A 22,016-nucleotide genomic window follows, 5' to 3' on the forward strand; every position below is an offset into this window, starting at 1 on the left:
AAAGCCACCTGCTCCCCCCACACAATTAAAAAGCATTTCCAAATTCCAGCTCGCCCTCAGCCAGCGCAGACAGATGGACCCAACAGGCACGCAGGGCACAGAAAAGCCCGCTCCACTTCCAGCAAAGCCTTTGTACTGCGGCAGCCCGAGACACAAAGCCTAATGGCAGAGTCTGCCTCCACAAGAACTGTTTTGTTAAGGGATCACAACGTAAATCAGCAATCCTCCAGCCACAAAACCAGCTCAAACTCACATGTAGGCCAATTTAACTTGCAATCCGCTAAAACACACATCCACTCTGACTTCTGGGGACCGTATCTCTCAGCTGGCAGATCATGGCCTGCAATCTAGCTGACACATTACCTGCCCCAGATGTCCCCAGATAGCAACTGTGGCTAAATTTAAAATGCAATGGCTCAGTCATCACCACAAACTACAGATTTTCCACTTTCTGGCTGACCCTCCTCCCATTCAATGCTATGTATGTTACAGGAAGGAAATAACCCCTTTGCAAAGGAAGCGATAGCCCTGAGAGCAGGCAATAAAATGCTGAATTGGGAGACTAATTTCTGCCTGGCTCACTCCTACAGGACCTGCCCCCAAACAACGTAATCCCTCAAGTCTGCAGGTATTTAGGCTAGACCTGGATTCTCAGCAGGAACAGGGCTGCACCAGGCAAACGGGGCGCCTGCCCAGCAGAGACTGCGGGTTATTCAGACAGACACTTGCTGCTGCCTCTGCCAAGACACAAAAATCAGGGCGAGAGGCCGCTCCTGCAGTGCTCTGCAATGCGCCCCAAGCACCAGAGACCCAAATCTCCTTCCTTTCTCCCCTACTCTATGGTCTCTACGTGCTGTTTAGCAAATCTGGCCACCTGCAGTACACTTCCATGGGAAACACTGGCTATGGACAGGCTCGGATTCCCAGCGTGGTTAATAATTTCCCCGGCAGACCCGAAGCAGATCTGCTACGCCACAGCTCCCAGGCCCCTCGGGAAGCTGCGGCCTGGCACAGCACCGACCCGCGTCCAGGCAGAGCCCTCATCCTCGGTGCCACCCTCCCTCTCCGCACCTTGGGTGCAAGGGGAAGAATTTGCAAGCACGCTGCTGCGCAGCTAACGTTGCCCAAGCACCCATTCTTCCAGTCCCCGCAAGCGTACTGGGAGCTCTATCCACAAGACCCATCCTATTGGGACCACTCAGGAACTGTTTCTGTTCACTTTTGGCTTTCAACTCGGAAATCTCTTTGAAGACAAATGCTATTATCCTTTAAAAAAAAAAGGTTCACCGATCCAAAACAAAAGACTCATCACTCTTATGAATCACACAACATTATTATTTCTCCTGCCCGTCAAAACAGAAACGTCTCACCTCGCAAAACAATTGCTGTGGTTGCCCAGGCTCACAAAAAATCTAACCCATCTGGTAAAAAGCTGAGTGCACTGAATAAAACTATTTGACAAGCACTCTGCTAAAAGACAGCAAACATTTCACCCCACAATGGCTACTTCAAACACAGTCAAACAGCAATGGCAAGGCAGTTCAACTCCCTTAGTATCAGCCATCAGAAATACAGCTTTCCAGCAAGAAATTCTTTTTGAAGACAGAGCCTGTGGGGACACCGAATTTAAGATTCAAAGCTGCAACTGCAAGAAAGCTCCACAAATGCAGGTTTAGAAGATCTCATGCCCCAACTACTACATGGAGAAAGCAAAGGCCAAACTGCTTCTGCCTCCAACACTGTAACAGAAAAGGCAAATAAACCGGGACCTCTGCTTTGCCTGTTTAACAGGCAAAGCTTCTCCGATCTCCGACTGCAAGGGACAGGCACGGAAGGGACACCTACAGTAACACAGGAGCTAATCACCACGGAGGGTGAGACACTAACACTACCAGCGGAGCCGAGCCGCATGCTGACACGCACCACCCCAGCTCCTCGGGCACCACCCCAGCTCCCCGGGCACCACACTCCCAACTGCTTTACTGGCCATTTCTGAAGAGCAGTTTAACCCCATACGTGATTCTTCGTGGGGACACTGGGAAAAGCCAGTCTGCAGCTGGTGAATCCAGCACACAGTAAGTTAAGCACAACAATTTTCAGCCAACATCTCCAACAGACTCTTGGCAACGGACACATTCTCCTCCTGTTTAATCCAGATACAAATCCATTCCCAACAGATTCCTATTTCAACTGCCCTAGTTGTCACAAGCAAGTCACATGCCACATCAGCACCAGAATTTTGGATGAGAAAGCTTTGTTTGCTTTTGAACTATTCATGCTCAAAACGGGTGCAAGGATGAACAGAGCGGACGATCGATGCAGGCAAACAACAGCACAAGCTGTCACGCTTTCCCAAGAGCAACCACTAACGCCAACTTCAGACGGGGCTTTGTTGAAGCCCAACTCACGGGCAGCAGGCTCAGCCATCCCAGAAGTGCTGCCCACTGAGGACCCACTCAGGTAATGCACTTCTCCAGGATCAATGTTGTGCTCTGAGTTCAAGAACGCACCGTATTTTTATAGGACACGAGAGCAAGATGACATGTGGCTTTAAATACAAAGAAACGCTACCCACCGCATTATCTTGATTATGCAAATCAAAACCTTTGCTACTGGCACTAAGAATGACGGCTGGAATAGCTTCCTGCAGCAAAGTCACCTTGGAAATACCTAAGAATGTGAGGTTTCAGCAAGATGGGACTAAACTGCACTTGTAAAGAGTGTCCCAGTAACTTCTGAGCAAACAGATCATGTCAAACCCTGAGGGAACGATTTGTGGAGAGCAGGGAGGACTCACCATCATCTGCTCGGGTAGATCTATCTTAACAGATAATCAAGAGGTAGTAAGCGAAACATCTCGCGCCAACCCAAGGAATCCACGCAGCACAGCACAAACAAACCTCAAGAAATGCTCATGGCAATTATTAAAAAAAAAAAAGCTAGAGTTGTTTCGGTACTCACGGCATCCACCACAAACACACAACGTTCGTTTCCTAGAAAAACGACTGCTCGGCAGAACGCATTAATGAATCGGTCATAATAGTCCCAGAAAACCCACAATGAACCGAAAGCGAACTCCACCCGCTTGTTAAAGATTTCACTGCTATAGAAACTATGATTAAATACACAGGGCCATGAATCAGCCACCTGAAAGGAAGGGACGCCTCGGCCACCACGGAAGCACCCAGCGCTAGCAGGCTGACTGACACTTCCATCACCGAAGACAGCCCCCTCCCAGCACCCCAAAACTGCAGCACCGTGCAGACACGCAGCTTCAAGACACTTCCCAGTTCCCATGAACATTTGCTCTTTCTTACCTTTTGGGTTGTTTGGTTTAGGGGCTTGCTTTTTTCTGGGTTTTTGGGCAGTGCTCAAAGCTGCACGCACTCATGACAGGAACAGAGCGAACAGCTTCCAAATGCCTTTTGACACAACTAGATAAAGCACCTAAACCCAAACCCCAGATGCCTCTGGACCAGCTGCAGCTCTCTGCACCGCAATTCCAATCAAGCCTGCGGAAAAGCTGGAGGAAGATGGCAGGGCTTAGCAGCAGTCCCCCGGTCTAGAGTCTGAACAAAGTGGATTTAAAAGAGGTTTAATTTTCCCAGAGACTAATGCTCTCAAATCAGAATAAATCCTCCAAAAGAAGAGATTATCCATAAATTTACTAGTTAGAAATGTTAATATATCCAGTGTTTATGCAAGGACTGCTGTTCTCTCCATGCAAGAGCATCACCTATACAATTTCGTATTAAAGGAGAAACAGATTCCCGCCTCCCTTTCCACACTGAAATGTAGCGCAGCAGCTTTATAAATACCACTTTCCAAGAGCAGCAGCAATTTACGGAAGAATCAAGGCGAACTTGTTCTTATGACACTAGGAAAGCTCTGAAAAATCCTCCCCTGCAGAGGAACTTAACACAGAAAACACGATCCACAGGTGGAAAAGTCCAGTGGGAAACCTGGAAAAACATTCACATAAAAAAATGCAAAGGTAAAACTTCAAATTACACGCTCACAAAGTGCAGAACACGGTATAAACGAAGAAACAACTACTTGAACACCGCGGAATCAACCAGACCACGGCAGCAATACCCACCTCCATTGCTGGACTTACCCAGCACACACCTGCTACTCAGACAAACGCTTCCTCCTGTTATTCACCTTCTGTTTACTAAAAGGCCCATCTACACCCCGTACGACACGTAGCGTGATGGGACCCAGACCAGTATAACCTGGCTGCTAATTACGGCCCTTAAGGCTTGAGATGCATTAATACGTCCCTCCAGCTATGAACACGGGGATGACTGCGCCCTCACCAAGCACACGCAATCTTAAGAGAGGACAGACAGGAGGACGGAACAGGTACAGGGAAAAGTGACTCGCCTGACATCAAACAGCACAGCAGCAGCTAAACCAGGCCTCCTGTCCAGCCCAAGCATCCTTATTTTCCTTGGGCTCAGCCTAGCTGATGGGTAGCCAGAACCCCATCATCAGAATACAGATTGAAGGCTTCGTTTGGAAGCTCAAAGCAGATGAGAACTAGTACTGGTTAATGTAACCACTGCTGTCAAGCTGATTTCGGAGATCCAGCAGTCTCGCAGCGCTCCTCCACGCTGCTTCCCAAGCCCGACGTGTTCCCACAGGTTCCTGCCTGCCTGATGCTGGTGACTGGGCTGCACGCGCTGCAACGTGGTCAAGACTCCTCAGAAAGGCTTGAAAACTCCCCACTTTCTTTCCACCAGATGCATTCTGTGTAAGCCCACCTACACCGCCCAGAGAAGCTGGATACTTTCTTAACGCTCCCAAATAACAGCCCTGCTGGGGGAGGTACAGAAGGAGCCAGCCTGAACTCAGCCATCAGTAACAGCAACTGAGCAGCCCATGCAGGAGCAAAGACTCCCAGCCCAGGAACTTCCCTCCTTGCAAACCCTATTTACCTTCATATTTAGAAAACAAAAAAAAAATCCAGACTTTATAAGACAAGTCAAACAGAACAACAGCAGCAAAACCCACTTCTTGGAACATTAGGTGTCAGGCTGAGTCGGCAGGTAGGAATTTTCCTCAAGTTTCCCCGCTCTGCCAGTGCTGGCCCTCTATTAACTGTCTTCACTCTGTGCTGAACAGGTAACAGAAAAGCCACAGCTAATTTCAAAACTGCTGTAAAACAGCACAAGCCAAGAGAGCCTGACAGCACTCACTTGACAATTCCACCCAAAGGCCGATAGTGCTTTAAAAAGGCGCCGCTGAGCCAAGAGACATCATGGTTTCAACACACCTGCAATCTTCAGGTTTTTCTGTCCATAATTGTGGGGCTGTATGTTAAAAATTGATTTGGAAGTTCAAGATGAAAAATTCTATGACCTTGTTCACCTCTGGCCCTGCTCCACAGCCAGGAGGAACAGGATACAGATCAAGTCAGGAGCAGGTATAAGCACTAATTTAACTCTCAGCACAAGGTAAATGGAGCTTCGGCGACCCTACAGGGAACATGCCACTTCTCACCTGCTTTCATCAAAAAATATAAGTGAAAAAGACTTTGCTTCTAATTACTTGTACTCTACTCTGCCATCACACAAACACCCTTTAGGGGGGAACAAACCCAAATGGACTCAACAGCCCTTTTCCTACTTCTGAGAGTTTCCACCTAGCAATAAACGACACCTGATTTACAACTAGACTTAATACCCCCAACAATAAGAGACCAACCTTGCTAGCACAAATCAGATCGCCTATCACTTCTTTCAGAAATGATTATCCTCCTTCTTCTAGGTCCCAGCTGATAAAGATAACCTCAGCAGCACAAGGTCGCTCCATACAGGAGCACAGGTCAGTAACTGAAATTCTGTGGGTTCATCCAGATTCCCAACACTGCGGCAGAGCAGCTTTAAAAAAACAACCACATTCCCACAGAACCCGAAGCAGCCTGATCAGCAAAGGCCGCTCCAAACCCCCCTGACCCCGCTTCCATCCCTGCAGAAACCCCCCCCGACGTCTCTCCCGCGCTAGGATCCGAAGGCTTGCTGGTAATGGCTGTACCTGCAAACCTGCTTCCCGCAGGTCTTGGCAGGACACCAAACCCGCAAAAAAACTTTCAGAGAGCTCTGGAGATGAGAGTAATCAATAACACGTCACCGGCAGCACTTCTACACTTCTGCAGGGGAGCTCTTGCCAAGGCAGAAATAATATTGACGGCAATCACACTTCCAGCAGGCACTGCTCGAACCGCCCATTACCCCAGACTTCTACCAGCGAATTCAGTCGGTGACATAAACGTCACTGATTTGACTTCAAGCAGGAGAGAAGAATCAGACAAGAGAACACAACCCTCACAGGCACGCAACAGCAAACGCCAAAGTCCCCTTAAAATTGGCTTAGTTACGGGCTTTGTTCAAAGCTCAAATTCTCTGAAAACGATGACCTTTGGCTTTCCCCGCTCCCCACCCCCCATCCACCAGCACCTCTGGAAACTTCACCTCCGTGAGCTCAGTCTCTGCAAACCCACTGAGACATGCCTTGCCATCCTGACCTCCTACCTGAAGGCCATGTCTAGCAGTAACCTCTTTTTTTGGGTTTTTTTTTGCTAAGACACCCTCTGCAACACAGAGTTTCTAACACCCAGAGCCCTGAGAGTGCCCTGGTGCTAAACGCTGCGCAGACACCAAACCAGCCAGAGCCTCTCAGACTTTAACCCAAGTTTCCAAAACAAGGCTTCTCAGCAGGACTGGGGGCAAATTTTTCTCGTTGCACCCTAAACCCCTGTCTTTAAGGGAGAAAAGCAGGCGCATTCAGAGAGGTTCACCCCTCCTGCAGACAATGAAGGACACCCAGAAAGGGCCACCTTTGGTTTAAAATCAACGGTGGGGATTCATCTTGATGGATTTCGGACGACTAAGTCCATGGCACCACAGCTCTTAATGAAGGGGTTCGCTTTTGCTGCCCGTACCTCACTCGTCTGCAAAGAGGCTCACAAGCTTTCTGGAGCCGGCAAAGCGAAAAGGCTCAAACCCTCTGGTTTAAGCGCCCTTCGACTTTACCAAAGTACAATGATTTTCACCAAATCTGCTTCAGAAGGCACGCAGCTGGAGTGGACTAGGAGCTAGAGAAGCACCAGACTTGCACAAACCGACCTCCCCAGCCTGCACCTTCTTTTGCCCCATGGCATTCAGCAGAGGTGGCTAATTAGTTCCTGATAACGAATTGCCCATCACGACTTCTCATCTTAGCCGTGCAGCTGGTAGGTAAGCAACTCTTAACCGCTTTGTAACCAGCATGCCAAAAGCACAAACACAAAAAAAATAAAGTTAATCTGTTTACCCATTCCTCTCCCCTCCTCCAATGGCTGCTGGGGGGCTTGGGGGGGGAAAAAAAATAAATCATCTATTTCCAGGATTCAGCAGAGAGAAACCATTTGGACTGCTCTCGCTTTTCCCGTCTTTGCCACCGGTGCTGCGTGTTATTTCACACAATTCATTCCGTTATGAAGCCCGTTCCTTTCACTAACAGCATTAAAAGCCTCACTCTGGAGATAATTAGTCCTCCCTCCCCCATCCCTTGCCCAGCGCGATGTGGAAAGAGCACACAGTCATCGGTAAACAAAGAAATGCAAACAGTGTGACCAGCAGGCTGTAGCTGGGGACGAAAGCTGCCTCTCACCTCCACACCTCAGCACAGCTGATAATCAAAACCAAGGCGACCCCGCAAGCAATAGAAGCAGCAACACGAGCAGCACAGTGCCTATAGATTAAGGGCTTCGTCATTTGGGAATCAGGAAAACAGCGATCCCTCATTTGCAAATACCAACGCATCATTAGTCATCACTAGAGGTTTCGCGTGGTCACCTTCCAACCCCCGAAAGATTGACATCAATTCATTCAAAACCAGCAGATAAGAGCCACAATGAGGAAATCTGCAGGTATTTTCCCCACTATTCACCCAGCCATCAGCAAACCACACCAACCTCCACACCTCAGCTCCTTAGGAGATACTTTCTGTCCCCCAGGGCAGGGAAAAATTCAGGACAGTCACCACGTGAAAAGCACTTTGAGACCCTCAGCGGCAGATTCACTAAATTCTGTGGATCTATACGCTGACCCCTCACCTGGAATCTGCCCTTGGATTTGGGGGTATGGTTTGGAAGGAGTTAACCCCCCCCCCCCCTCCCAGCCAGAGCCAGCCAAGGGCTGGTGCATTCACTGCCTGCCTAATGCGTGACCCCACTGCGCAGAAAAGAACTGGAAATAGTTATCACCGCAGCATTGACAAGTCAGCAAGAGCTACTAATTAAAAGACAAAAATAGATCTGTGAAAGGGCTTTTTTTTCCCCCCTCGACACAAAGCCGAGGCCTAACGCTGCCGCAGTCGCACAGCCATTACTTTTCCACGCACCAGCAAAAGAAAAAAAATAGCATTCTCACCCTCAAAAAACCCCCACATGGCACTTTTGTGCACAAAATCCCAACTAAACACAATTAGGGAACCGATTTTGAACGATATGGAGCATCCCTTCACTACACACACCCACTCCCAGTTTTAATGGAAGTGGGAACAAGAGGACAGCTTTTCCCCCAACAGCCCTACCAGCTTCCTTGCCCTCCCTGTAGCCCAAGTTCTGGGTTTGCCTGAAAAATTAACATGTTTTGAGGTGACCCACATGACCCCAAGGATATCTGTGATGTGCTTCGTGCGTGGCATCCCTTCGACCAGCTAAAAACCCAGTCTCGGCGCAACCTCCACCATCGCGGGGGTTTTGCTTTGAGCCCCCCCCTCTCCTACTCCCTGCGAGACACAGGTTTTGTAGAGCTCGTAACTGAATATTCATCACCAACTAATAGACCTGCAGGAACTGCAGCGTCAGCGATTTTTAATACATATAATGCCCCAACACATGCCAAACACAATGAAATTTGATCAAAATAGAAGCCATTTGTTTAAATACAAGTGATTTGGCTCTCAAAACTGTCATCAAATTAAACTGGAAATCAAATTAAGCAGTGATTGAATGAAGTAGAAGGCTGTATAATCACAGATTACTGATCCAGCAGCACGAAAACAAGGATGCAATCACATTCCCCTTGTCTGTGGCAGCCTCTCTGCACTGCCCCGTACTCCCAACGGGACTCCCCCTCCCCATCTTCCAGGGCTTGAGGGTGCTCTGCGCCTCAGATACAGCTCATCCAGCCAGTTCTTGGTCATCCAGAAAGGAAACGTTCCTGACAAAAACACCCTTTGAGATAGTATCGGATAACAAAGCCAGCCCTGGGAAAGGACAAGCTGACACACTTGAAACCACACTAATTTAGGACAGTGCAGTCTTTTTCCAGCACTGTTGGGAAGAACAAGTTTAAACCTAGTCTGAGTGGGAAAAGGGGTTTGTTACCCTCCCCAGCCGAGGTATTAACTGCAATCGGGATAACTGCGTGCCAACCAGGTTCCCTCTGAAGCGGCCCCATTTTGGCTTTATTTCCCCCTTTTTTGCACTCTCATTTGGAAAGGCATTTAAACTATGGAAAGTTACGATTTTAGGTCTTGCCTACCCTTAAAAGTAATTTGGGTTAATTTAAACGGTATGTTTGAAGAGCAACAGGCGTTTATACTGAAATCATAGCAGGCAGAGGGATTTAAGTACGCTCCCATGGCGCTTCTACAACACCAGCACGTCAAGCCAATTCAGCTGAACCAATCCTTTACCCACCAAGAATGGCTCACAGAAAACTTCAGCATTCCCCCATTCCCAGCCTGATTCTGCCCAGGACTCGTTGCTGGGACTTGAAGCTCCCCTTTTTCAAAGGCAAGCTTAAAACTCAGTCCTAGATAACTCGAGGTTTCTTTCCACGTTAGAGGAGCAGTCGCAAGCATTCTCCCTTCTCCTTCTCGGCTTGTGGAAGCAACATTTAAACACCCTAACGTGGGAGAAGAGGAGCTTTTTAATTCATTTCAGCCTCAATTAAGCACCTTCTCACCACACTGAGGTTTTTTATCAGTACTTTCAGCCCCAGAGAGGTGCACCAAGCCCTCACCTACCTCCACCTGGCCAAACACAACGCAGTGCGAGGCAGAGAGGTAAATAATTCATCTGCACGCAAACAGAAGGAAAGAACAATTAAACGGGAAAGCACAGCAGGGACGCTTCACGTTTCAGTCAACATTAAGACAGAACAAATCAAACAAAGAAGCACCAAAGGGGTTTGCCTCAAAAAAAAAAAAAAACCCCAAAAAAACTTAAAAGAGAGGTGAAAGAGCAGATGAAAAAGAACAGAAAGCAACAGATGAAAACCCAGGCTTTACTTTCAGCCGCAGCCCAAGCCCTTCAGAGGCAGCTGAAGCTCCGGCCGGCGCTTGCTGGGTTTTAAAGCAGGTTTCTAGGGTGAGTCTGAACCCTGAGCCGGCTCCGGGGGCAGCTTCCCCGCCGAGGAAGCCCCCGGCCCCGGGAGGCCCGGCCCGGCCCGGCGGCAGGGTCAGCCCAGCGGGCAGAGCCTCAGCCTCCAGGCAGCTCCGGGGGTCCCCCCGGGTCAGAACAAGGAGTGACCCTTCGCTCCCCGCCGCCCCCCTCCCCGCTTCCCCTCACTGACCGCCCCCTCCCCCCCCCCAGGCCCCCGCTCACCCCCCGCCGCCCCTCGCTCACTCCCCGCAGCGCTGCCCCCGGGGACAGGGCCCGGGCCGGGCCTGGCCACCCCCGCCGGGGCTTCCCCGGGCCGCCGGGGCTCCCCCGGGCCGCCGGGGCTCCCCCGGGCCGCCCGCCCTCACCTGCCGCCCGCGGCCGCCGGCGCCCTCCGCCGCTCCCGGGCCGGCCCCGCCGGAAGCCTCCGGGGGGGGGGGGGGGCCTGCGGTGCACGCCGGGAGTTGTAGTCCGCTCGCCGGGAGGCCACGCCCCCGCCGCGGGTCACGCCCCCCGTCGCAGGTCACGCCTCCCGCGGTAGGACACGCCCCCTTGCGGCAGAATGGGGCGGTGGGAGGGACGTGAAGGGGGGTCGTGGGGGGGCGTTGGGGGGGTGCTGGGGGGGTTGGGGTGAGGTTTTGGGGTCAGGGGGTGACAGGGGTCGGGGGACTTTGGGGGGGGGGTGCTGGGGGGGTGAGGCTTTGGGGTTGAGAGTGAGGGGGGCTGGGGGGGATTGGAGGGGTGCTGGGGGTTGGGGTGAGGCTTTGGGGTCGAGGGGGGACAGGGGTGGTGGGGGTTGGAGGGGTGATGGGGTGCTGGGAGGTTGGGGTGAGGATTTGGGGTCAGGGGGTGACAGGGGTGGTGGGGGTTGGAGGGGTGATGGGGTGCTGGGGGGTTGGGGTGAGGATTTGGGGTCAGGGGGTGACAGGGGTGGTGGGGGTTGGAGGGGTGATGGGGTGCTGGGGGGTTGGGGTGAGGACTTGGGGTCAGGGGGTGACGGGGGTCGTAGGGGTTTTGGGTGCAGGGTGCTGAGGAGGGTGAGGCTTTGGTTTGGGGATGAGGGGGACTGGGGGGATTTGGGGGGTGATGGGGTGCTGGGGGGTTGGGATGAGGCTTTGGGGTCAGGGGGTGACAGGGCTTGTGAGGGGGGGATGATGGGGTGCTGGGGGGTTTGAGCTGGGGGGCACTGAGGTGGTGGGGGTGTGGTGTGAGGCTTTGGGGTCAAAGGGTGATGGGGTGCCCGGGGGATGACGACTTGGGGACAGGAAGGATTTGGGATTAGGAGGATTAGGGTCAGTACCAGGTACTGTGGGACTTGGGGTTGGGGGATCTGGGGGCCAAGAGGGTGCTGGGGTGCTGTGGGGTGGGGATTTGGGGTCAGCTGGGGCCTTGGGGTATTGCGGGGTGGGGGTCTTGAGCCAGTTACTGCAGCACTGCAGATGGAGGGATTTGGGGTGACACGGGGCTTTGGGGTCAGTCGGATAGCAGGGTGCTGTGGGGTGGGCACTGGGGGCCGGGTGGGGTGTGGGGTGCTACTGGGTGGGGACTTGGCATCAATTAGGGTATCAGTCAGGGGGGACCTGAGGCCGGTGTCTCAATGGGGTGCTGTGGGGTACTGGGGGGCAGTGGGGAGGGTGGGGGTGAGGTGTGGGCTAAGGTGGGCGTGACGGGCGAGAGAAAGCCCTACAAAAGGCATCTCCCACCTGAGCTGGGCGTTGGGGCAAGCCCCCTCCCTGCACCCCAACCCTGGGGGGGGCTCCAAAGGGACGTGACACTGTTTACACTGTCACTAACCTCCAAACGAGTTGGTTTAATTACTGGGGTGAAGATTTTCCTCTCTAATCCTTCACGTTAGCTTATATGGGAGCCCCTGGGGAAAGAGGGTGACACATCCTGGTCCCCCAAACGGGCTCACGGGCAGCAGGGCACAGCCGGGGCGCGGGGAGGAGGGGGCAGAGCCATCAGTACATCCACGAGGCATCGAACCCCACTGCCCCTTCCCTTTCTCCTTGGGCCATTGCCCTAAATCACGGGGCGAGGGCTTTCATGGGGCCACCGGCTGGCCCAGGGACAGAAAATCAGGATTAAAACACTCCCGGGGCACACGTGGGACTTCAGATCTGACCTGCTGGAGCGAGGGAGTATTTAACATCCTCGAGCAAAACAAGAGAATATATTTCTTTTCTTATATGTATATTTTTAATTCCCATTCGCTCCGATAAAAAGCTCAAATGTCAACAAAGCCCCGTTTTCCTTGGATTCATTTTTATATTAAAGTTCTCAGTCACTGTAATACATCAAATCACAGAAACAAACACTTGCTACCCCAGAAAAACACCCAAAAAACCCCCTCACCCTCACCAACACCGTAACACCGACTTTCTAACCACTGGCTGTGCCAGGGCAGCCCAGCCTCGTGCTCTTGTGCCACCGACCGATTCCCGGCGGGCGGTTGTTCATCCGGCTGCCTTGGATGTCTGGCCGCTCCATTCCCTCCTGGCACAGCATGTCCCCAGGCCATCACGCACCCTGCACCCCCCGAGCCCTCCCACGCCACACCCGACCCTAAATCCTCTCCGGGGAGCCCCGGCGGGGCTGGTCTCGCTCCGCTTCCCCCCGTTAGTGGCTCCCCACGTCCATCCAGAGGCGAGGCTCATGCGTCAGATCCCCTTTGAGCAAAACATCACGTTCAAACAAGAAACCACAGGTTGGGTTTATTCGCTGTTGTGTTTTCGGAGCTTGAAGAGGGGGCGCGGGTCAAACCCCGTTGGTTCCCGTTGGCATTCGGACCCTCCCGGGACGGGCACCCCTCGCCCCGCGGGTCTGCGGCAGCACCCAGCCGTCACCCCCGCCTCCCAGCACCACGATGCGAACCCTAAATCACCTCAAAACCCCCTGAAATCCCCCACCCCGCAGCAGCCTCGCCTTGGCCGACGGCGAATTCGCCACCCCACGCCCCGGCGAGAGGGATGGGCTTTGCCTGCAGGAGCCTGGGCTCACCCGGGGCGCTGGATTTAGCCCTTAGCATCCCGGCGAGGGAAAGCTCGCCCCCAAAACCCCGGCGTTCCTCGGGGGGGGCTGCTGGCACGGCCGCACGCACAGGCGGGCTGCAGGCAGGGCTGCAGGCAGGGCTGCAGGCAGGAGGCGGCTGCCTGCCCGATCGATCGCTCTGCGGAGCTCAGCCAGGGCGGGAGCGGAGGTCCCTTACCCAGACAGGGCAGGGGGGGTTCGAGGGATCCCCAATGTCCTATGACCCCCCACCCCCTGCCCTCCCCAGGCCCCCTCTCTGCCACCTTCGGGCTCCTCTGTGCCACATTTCCATCGCAGCCTCATTCATGGGTGGCCTCCAGCTCTCCAGCAAAAAAATCCTGGGATGTTCAAGGCTCTGTGAGGGATTTCTGCAGGGAAAGCTGCGTCGGGGCTGTCTCCCGAGCCGGCATCCTGCAGCCTTTATTCTCCCAGTGGCGCTGATACGATTTTCCAGTCTTACCAGTGCTCCCGGCAGCTGCGGGGTGCCGACAAGGCGACTCCAGGGCCGCAGCACCCTGCCCCTCCGAATTTGGGTGGCCTCTCCCAAAAAGCGAGGCTGAGCGAGCCCAGGGGCATCCCGGTGCCGGCAGCAGAGCCGGGCAGGCAGTGTGCCGGCATCCCGCACGGCCGGGATGCTGAGGGAAAGCAGGTGGCGGCAGGAGACGTGCCCAAAATCCCTCCTGCAGCTCCTGGCACGGCACCCTGTTTTCTGCGGTGCATGTGGGCGCATCGATGGTGCTTCTCCCCACTGGGCTGCAGCATCCCAGCAGGGGTCACCACCCCACCCCGGCTCCCACCATCCCCTCATGACGCACAGATCACCGTCCTCGGTGACAAACCCCGGATTTTTGGTGGCAAGGTTTTGGCTAAGCCCCTCTGGAAACACTCCAAGCACCCCAGAGCTCGCTCTTCCCTTTTTCAGCGTGAATATATGTCTTTAATTCCCTTCTTCTGTCAGCTCTGGGAAATGTGACTCATCCTTCACTCGTGGCTGGGGTTCCCGTTTCAGCCACGGAGCGAGAAGCCACCAGGGTGGCTGGAAGTGGCTGCCGTGGCGCGGGGTGAGGGCGAGCGGGGCCGGTTGGGTGCTCCCGACCGCCCCGCTCACCCCAGGCAGAGCAAAACCCAAGGGCAGCCTTGCCTGGGATGGACCTGGGCGTCAGAGTCGAGACACAAACCACCCCTATTAAACACACAGGGTGGTAAAACAGCTCATAGCGGAGTCCCACGGACTTCGGCCGAGCCAGGACTGAGGTGAGACGCTCACCAGGTCGTCCCGCAGCCCAGCAGGAACATCCATCAGCTCCCCCACGCTTGTCCTTCCTCCTCCGGCAGCGGCAGCTCCTGCTCCAGGGCCTCTAAACCCTGGAGAAACGATCTTGGAGAGGGAGCGAGGCGAAGCCAGCGCTTACACGGAGCTTTCTCTAACGTCTCAGCCAGGAATAATGATTTTTATCAACCAGAGAAGCCGCCGCCGGGCGATGCACCCTTCCCAGCACCGCCATGAGCAGCGACCCGTCCACCCGTGGGTGGCCACCGTGCCAAACTGGTCCACCACAGGGGGAAACCCCTGGTGTCCCCATCCTCGTGCAACCCGTGGGTGAGCACGTGCGAAGGTGCCGTGCTGGGGGAGGGGATGAGCCCACCCCGGAGCCACCGATGTGTCCGTGTCCTCCCCTTCTCAGTCACGTCGGGGCTGGCTGGCATCAGCAGCTCGAGACCATCCGTATTTTAGGAGTCGTGCTCGGAGCCCACCCGGTGGGTGATTAATCAGCAGAGGGGTTACCCTGCGAGGGGGACAGGGGAATGTGGCCCAAATCCCCCGCGACAGCTCGTGGATGCTGAGCTGTGTCCTCGCAGGAGCAAAATCCCAGCTCAAGGTCCCTGTTCCAGCTCCAGCAAGGCACAGGCTGCTGTGACACCCCACCTCCAGCCTGCGGGAGCTGCTGAAAACCCCCGGCTCTGGACATCGAACCCTCCTCCCCAAAGCCACCGGTGGTTAGAGGGACCACTTGGAGGTGTCGGGAAAATCATGAGAGGAAAAGTCTTTGCTCCTGTGAAGCACTGGGTGCTGTGGAGCTTGCTGGGAGGCAACTGGCCCCGCGGGGAGCAGCGAAGCCCAGCTGGGGCTCTGCAGAGCCCAGCGCCCTTTGCTTTCCAGCCCCTTTCCAGGTTTTTTTTTAGGTAAGAGCATCCCTTTCAGGCATTCAGCTTCCAGCCCTTGCAGAACCCGCTTCTCCCGTATCCCCAGGGAGTCCCCCAACCCCTGTGCCCGGTGAGAAGGGAGGAGGATGGGACATTCCCCTCCGTGGCCACCCAGCACGGAGGTGTGTGGCACCGGTGCTCGGGTGCCAGCCGCCATCCTGGCTCTGCCCCCTGTGTTGGGCCACGGGGTGTGGGCTGGGGACGGGCTCCGAGACCCAAACTGTCCCCAGCGCCGAGGGTGGGCAGCCAGCTCTGGCTGATCTCCCAGGAGGGAATGAGGATGCTCCAAATCCCGAGTGGGAGACGGAAGAATGCAAGTGGCGTTTTCTGTTTCCTGCTGTGAGTCCTCGTCCCCTGGCACCCTGTGAACCAGCCGCTCAGGAAGAAAATGGGATGAGGGTGGCCTTTCCCGGCGGAGCTGGCAGCAAGACGGGCAGGGATGGCAGTGGGGCTGGCAGCAGGGACATGGAGACGGATTGCAGGGACAGAGAGAGGGTTGGCAGTGAGGCCAGCAGTGGGGCTGCAGGGGAGGTTTGCAGCAGGGACGCAGGGCAGGTTTGCTGCAGGGCTGCCAGGAAGGTTTGCAGCAGGGAAGGGTTGCAGCGAGGGAGATTGGCAGCAGGGATGTGGGAAGGTTTACAGCGGGGCTGGTTTGCGATGGGGCTGGTTTGCAGCAGGGATGCGGGGCAGGATTGCAGTGGGGCTGGTTTGCAGCAGGGATGCGGGGCAGGATTGCAATGGGGCTGGTTTGCAGCAGGGATGCAGGGCAGGATTGCGGTGGGGCAGGATTGCAGCGGGGCAGGTTTGCAGCAGGGATGCAGGACAGGTTTGCAACAGGGCTGGTTTGCAGTGGGGATGCACAGCAAGATTGCAATGGGGCAGGTTTGCAGCAGAGCAGCTTTGCAGCAGGGATGCAGGGCAGGATTGCAGTGGGGCTGGTTTGCAGTGGGGCTGCACAGCAGGATTGCAATGGGGCAGGTTTGCGGAGGGGCAAGTTTGCAGCAGGGATGCAGGACAGGATTGCAATGGGACAGGTTTGCAGCAGAGCAGCTTTGCAGCAGGGATGCAGGGCAGGTTGGCAGCAGGGCAGGTTGGCAGCAGGGCAGGTTTGCAGCAGAGATGCAGGGCGGGTTTGCAGCAGGGCAAGTTTGCGATGGGGCAGGTTTGCAGCAGGGATGCGGGGCACGTTTGCAGCGGATCAGGTTTGCAGCAGGGCTGCAGGAGAGGGTTGCAGCAGGGCAGGTTTGCAGTGGGGCAGGTTTGCAGCAGGGATGCAGGACAGGATTGCAATGGGACAGGTTTGCAGCAGAGCAGCTTTGCAGCAGGGATGCAGGGCAGGTTGGCAGCAGGGCAGGTTTGCAGCAGGAGTGCAGGACAGGTTTGCAGCAGGACAGGTTTGCAGCAGGACAGGTTTGCAGCAGGGGTGCAGGACAGGTTTGCAGCAGGGCAGGTGTGCAGCAGGGATGCAGGACAGGTTTGCAGCAGGACAGGTTTGCAGCAGGGATGCAGGGCACATTTGCAGCGGATCAGGTTTGCAGCTTTGCAGCAGGACAGGTTTGCAGCAGGGCAGGTTCGCAGCGGGGCAGGTTTGCAGCGGGGCAGGTTTGCAGCGGGGCAGGTTCGCAGCGGGGGTGCAGGACAGGTTTGCAGCAGGGCAGGTGTGCAGCAGGACAGGTTCGCAGCAGGGCAGATTCACAGCGGGGCAGGTTCGCAGCGGGGCAGCTTTGCAGCGGGGCAGCTTTGCAGCAAGACAGGTTTGCAGCAGGGCAGCATTGCATCAGGGCAGCTTTGCAGCAGGACAGGTTCGCAGCAGGGCAGCATTGCAGCAGGGCAGCTTTGCAGCAGGGCAGGTTCGCAGCAGGGCAGCTTTGCAGCAGGACAGGTTCGCAGCAGGGCAGCATTGCAGCAGGGCAGCTTTGCAGCAGGGCAGGTTCGCAGCGGGGCAGGCTCGCAGCGCTGCTGCCGGCCCCCAGCGAGTGGCGCTGCCGACCCGGGAAAGCCGGGAGCGGCGGGAGCAGCGAGTCCCGGCTCCGCCAGCCCCGCACCGGTCCCGCCCGGCCCTGGCAGGGTCCCCCCGGGCTCGGCCGGAGGTCGTTTGGGCTGAAACCCCGATGCCCGGCACAGAAACAGAGCGGGGAGCAGCAGCGGTGCCTGCGGAGCGGATTCGTCCCCCTCTGTCGCACCGGAATGTGATGGGGACCCATTTGCACCCACCGGGGGTGCTTCGTCCCCTGGCCAGTGCAGAGCTGGGGGTGCAGGATGACACCCCAGAGCCTGGACGAGGGAGGTGACAGCAGCTCGGCGACACATACTGAATGACGGCTGCCTCCAGCCCCAGCCCTCCCCGCACGCCACCGTGCCAGCGCTGCAGCCTGGCTGCATTTCAAGGACTCAAATGCTCCAGCAGCCGGTTGGGATGTAAAGCCCAGGGTGCCCAGAGCCTGCAGCTCCCCCGGGATAAGCCCAGTTTGTCCCCGGTGACACCCCAGATCTCACTCTTCGATCCAAAAGCTTATTACCTGCTGCAAAGGAGCAGAGGGCTGGGCGCTCCTCTGCCCCCCACCTTGCCGAGAGCTTTCCCTCTGCAGGCATCGAGCTGATTTTTGGAGGGACTCTGGCTCCCAGCCACCGGCGGGATGGCTCCTGGCCCTCCAGGGACCCAAAGGTGCCCGCCTCAGAGCCCAGCCGGGTGCTGGCAGGGTGCAAAGCTGCGTTTTAGGGGAACACACGGCTGCAAAAGCAGTTCTCAGCGCCCTGAAATGGCAACGCCACGCGTGTGCCTCGATGACGGTGTCTGTCCCACAGCAGTGACCCGGTGGCACGGGCTGGCAGCCCCGGCAGGGCTGGGCACGGTGTGGGTTACGCGAGGAAGCAGGGCTGGCGCCGGGCGCAGCTGGTGCCGGGGGATATTTTGGGCTCCATGGGCAGGACACATTCTGTTCCCATGAGCTAAGGCAGCGAGCGGGGGCCGGTCCCTTCCCACCCACCCACCGCCCCGCAAAACCCCTCACTGGGGTCCCTGGGCGGCTCCAGGGCTCCACTGCTGGAAAGAGGCTGGGAGGGATTGGGAGCACTGGGGCTGCGGAGCTCAGCTCCAGCGCAGTCTGGCTGGAAAGGGGCTGGGAGGGACTGGGAGCACTGGGGCCGTGGGGCTCAACGCCAGCGCAGTCTGGCTGGAAAGGGGCTGGGAGGGACTGGGAGCACTGGGGCCGTGGGGCTCAACGCCAGCGCAGTCTGGCTGGAAAGGGGCTGGGAGGGACTGGGAGCACTGGGGCCGTGGGGCTCAACGCCAGCGCAGTCTGGATGGAAACGTGTGACCCCACGGGAGACACGGGGCACTGCCCACGGCTGTGCTGACACGGGCACTGGGCAAAGCCACCACCACCGCTCGCTTGAGCTGACCCTCCACATCCACCTCGCCCTCAAAGAGCTGCCGTGTTTCCAGTCCGGATCCATCCCCAGCCCACGCAGCGGGTCCAGGCGTCTGCTCGCAGCCGTGGGGCCACCACTAGTCCTCCTCACCCCCAGCCCCGCACGGGCTGAGCCCCGTCCCAGCCAACTTCCAGAGCAGGGACATCCCCGGCTGCTCAGATCTCTCCTGCAGCTCCACCGGGCGCTGGGCTCGGTGAGAGACCACCCTCGGCCCGGCCCGATGCCGCTGCACCCACCCCGTATTACAGCCCAGCAAGGGCAGCTCAGCCCCAGTAATGCCCAGTTTGCAAAGTGCTTTGGACTCCATCAGCCTAAAGCTCTCCTTCAGCACAGCCCGCGATTCTTAATTCTTATTCCTCTTCCTTATTCTTATTCCTAATTCCTTATTCCTTATTCTTATTCTTATTCCTTATTCTTATTCTTATTCCTTATTCTTATTCCTTATTCCTTATTTCTTATTCCTTATTCTTATTCCTTATTTCTTATTCCTTATTCCTTATTCTTATTCTTATTCCTTATTCTTATTCCTTATTCTTTATTTCTTATTCCTTATTTCTTATTCCTTATTCCTTATTCTTATTCTTATTCCTTATTCTTATTCCTTATTCTTTATTTCTTATTCCTTATTTCTTATTCCTTATTCTTATTCCTTATTCTTATTCTTCTTATTCCTTATTCTTCTTATTCCTTATTCCTATTCCTTATTCCTTATTCCTACTCCTTATTCCTTATTCCTACTCCTTATTCCTATTCCTTATTATTCTTTTCCCATGGCATTGCTGCATTTTGGACAGCACTAACACGTTCTGTTTGTGAATTGAGGGCAACTGTAGTGCAAAAAAAATCGGGTAGGTTGGGGATCCTAACTATCAGCTGCAGGTAGGGAGACGATTAACGCGCCTTCTGCCCTGCGACACAGACAGCACAAGCTGCTGAGGAATTATCCCCACGCATACACACGGCAGGCCTCGGTGAAACACAGGGTGAGGAATTTATTGGTTTATAATTGTGACCCCCTAAAAAGGAAGGGGGTTAAACTGATGCAACGAGCCAGGCGCTGAGCTAAAGGGGGCCCACGGCGCCAGCTTAGCCCCGAGCTAGTTGTTGCTGTGGCGGAAAAACAGGGAGGAAAATCAAGTAAGGGGCTGGAACCCAAGCTGAGACTTGCTGCTAAGGCCAAGCTTTGCAAGAATGTAGGGGAAAAGGGAAAAAAATAGGTTAAAAATAACCCTTTCGAGAGCCACCTTGCTTTGCAGCTCCAAGAGCGGGGCTCAGGGCAGCGCTGGCTCCCTCCTGGGCTGCACCCTGGGGACTGGGGAGCTGCTGGGTCCTGGGCTCACCCCTTGGCTCCACGAGCCCCCTTTTCTCTCTGAGGCTGTAACACCCCCACCTCAATAGGGCCCCGCTGGGGGAGAGGGGCAGAGGAGCAGCAAAGATGGGGTGGACGAGGGGCAGAGAGCAGCTGTCCCACCCAGCCCGGGTCACCCCACGTCTTCTGGGGTTTAAACACGAGCCTGGCTTGAGTCTGCAGGGGTGTAGGTTGGGTGCTGGGGTGGCATCACCGCTCCCTGGGTGCCCCGGGACGCGGCTGGACTCGGTCTCATCCCAGTTATTTGCTGGGAAAAGCAAGACAGGGTGGGGACGCAGAGTGGTGACCCCGTAGGATGCCGGTGCCGATCTCCCCAGACGCACCAGGGTGAAACTGCAGCAAAGGAGGTTGGTTTTTTTTTTTCCAAAGGCTCGGCCCCTCTCAGCATGGCTTTGTGATCAGAAACAGCACCTTTACTCGGAGGGTTTCTTCCATTTGAACAAAACATTTTGGATGCCCCAAAAAGAGCCAGAAGGCAGCAGGAACAATCCCTCCTTGGATAGAATCTCCCCCTTGACTTGACCCTTTTCTAATGATTGTCACTGAGCTGTCTCTCAAAGGTGACATTTTCTCACTGCTTTTGAAAAACCAAGACACAAACAGAATTTTCCCCTCTTTGCAGCTGGAACTGCCGGTGCCATCCCACCAGGACCTCCAGCTGCACTGGCTCCCCACAGCCAGACCCCTCCGTATATATACGGCACAAAAGCCACCAGCATCAAAAATTTCAAAGCACCTGCCCCAAAATCACACTAAACGCACTTAAAAATAAGCTCCCAGTTGCCATTCCCAGTATATTCAGGGAATAAACCCCCCACCCCCTGGGGCAGAGCGCTGTCACCCTGGCAGGGGCTGCCCTAGGGATCCCCAAGCACCCACAGGTTCCTGCACGGTGTTGTCCCCTCTCTGACTGAGTATTACAGGGTGACACCCTAAAAATACAGTATTTTGGGGTCGGGGCACCTTTGCTCTTCTCTCCACAGCCCAAAGGCACCGTTGGGTGGCTCAGCCTCCCCGGCCAGGGCTGGAAAACCCCGCTCCAAACCCCCAGCAGACCCTCACCACGCTGGTGGTGCCCCAGCCCCTTCCAGCCTCACGTCCCCTCTCGGCCAGGCAGCACGGGGGGGTCCTACCTGTCTGCGGGGGGCTGGGGGGTCCGGACACCCCCAGAGCCAGGATCTGGCTCCTCGCTGCTTCTCGGGTGCAGAGATGGGGGCTGGAGCAGGGGGACGGGCTGGCCTCTCCTCGGGGATCTTATCGGCAGCTGCCAGGGGGTGCTGCCCGCACCCTGATAAGTGCTGAGCTCCCCAGCGCGGGGCTGGAGTGCTCCCAGCGCTGCTCCCCCCCCCTCCTCAGCTCCACCGCAGCTTCATTCCAGCAGCAGGACCGGAGCATCCCATGGGACACCCCCGTTGGGCTGTCAGTGCCCCAAATCCTGCCTTTCCCACAGGGTGCTGCCCCCAGGAGAGGTTAGGAACGGTCGCTGCAAGGAGGGTGCACAGGAGCCGAGCCCAGACCCCCCCCTCAGACACACCCCCCCCCCCCCCTCTTTGGACCCTTCGACGACCCAGGGCTGCTCCCAGCCACCCCCAGAGCAGCGGG

Source organism: Leptosomus discolor, chromosome Z (genome assembly GCF_034619465.1).
Source record: "Leptosomus discolor isolate bLepDis1 chromosome Z, bLepDis1.hap2, whole genome shotgun sequence".
Lineage (NCBI taxonomy): Eukaryota > Metazoa > Chordata > Aves > Leptosomiformes > Leptosomidae > Leptosomus > Leptosomus discolor.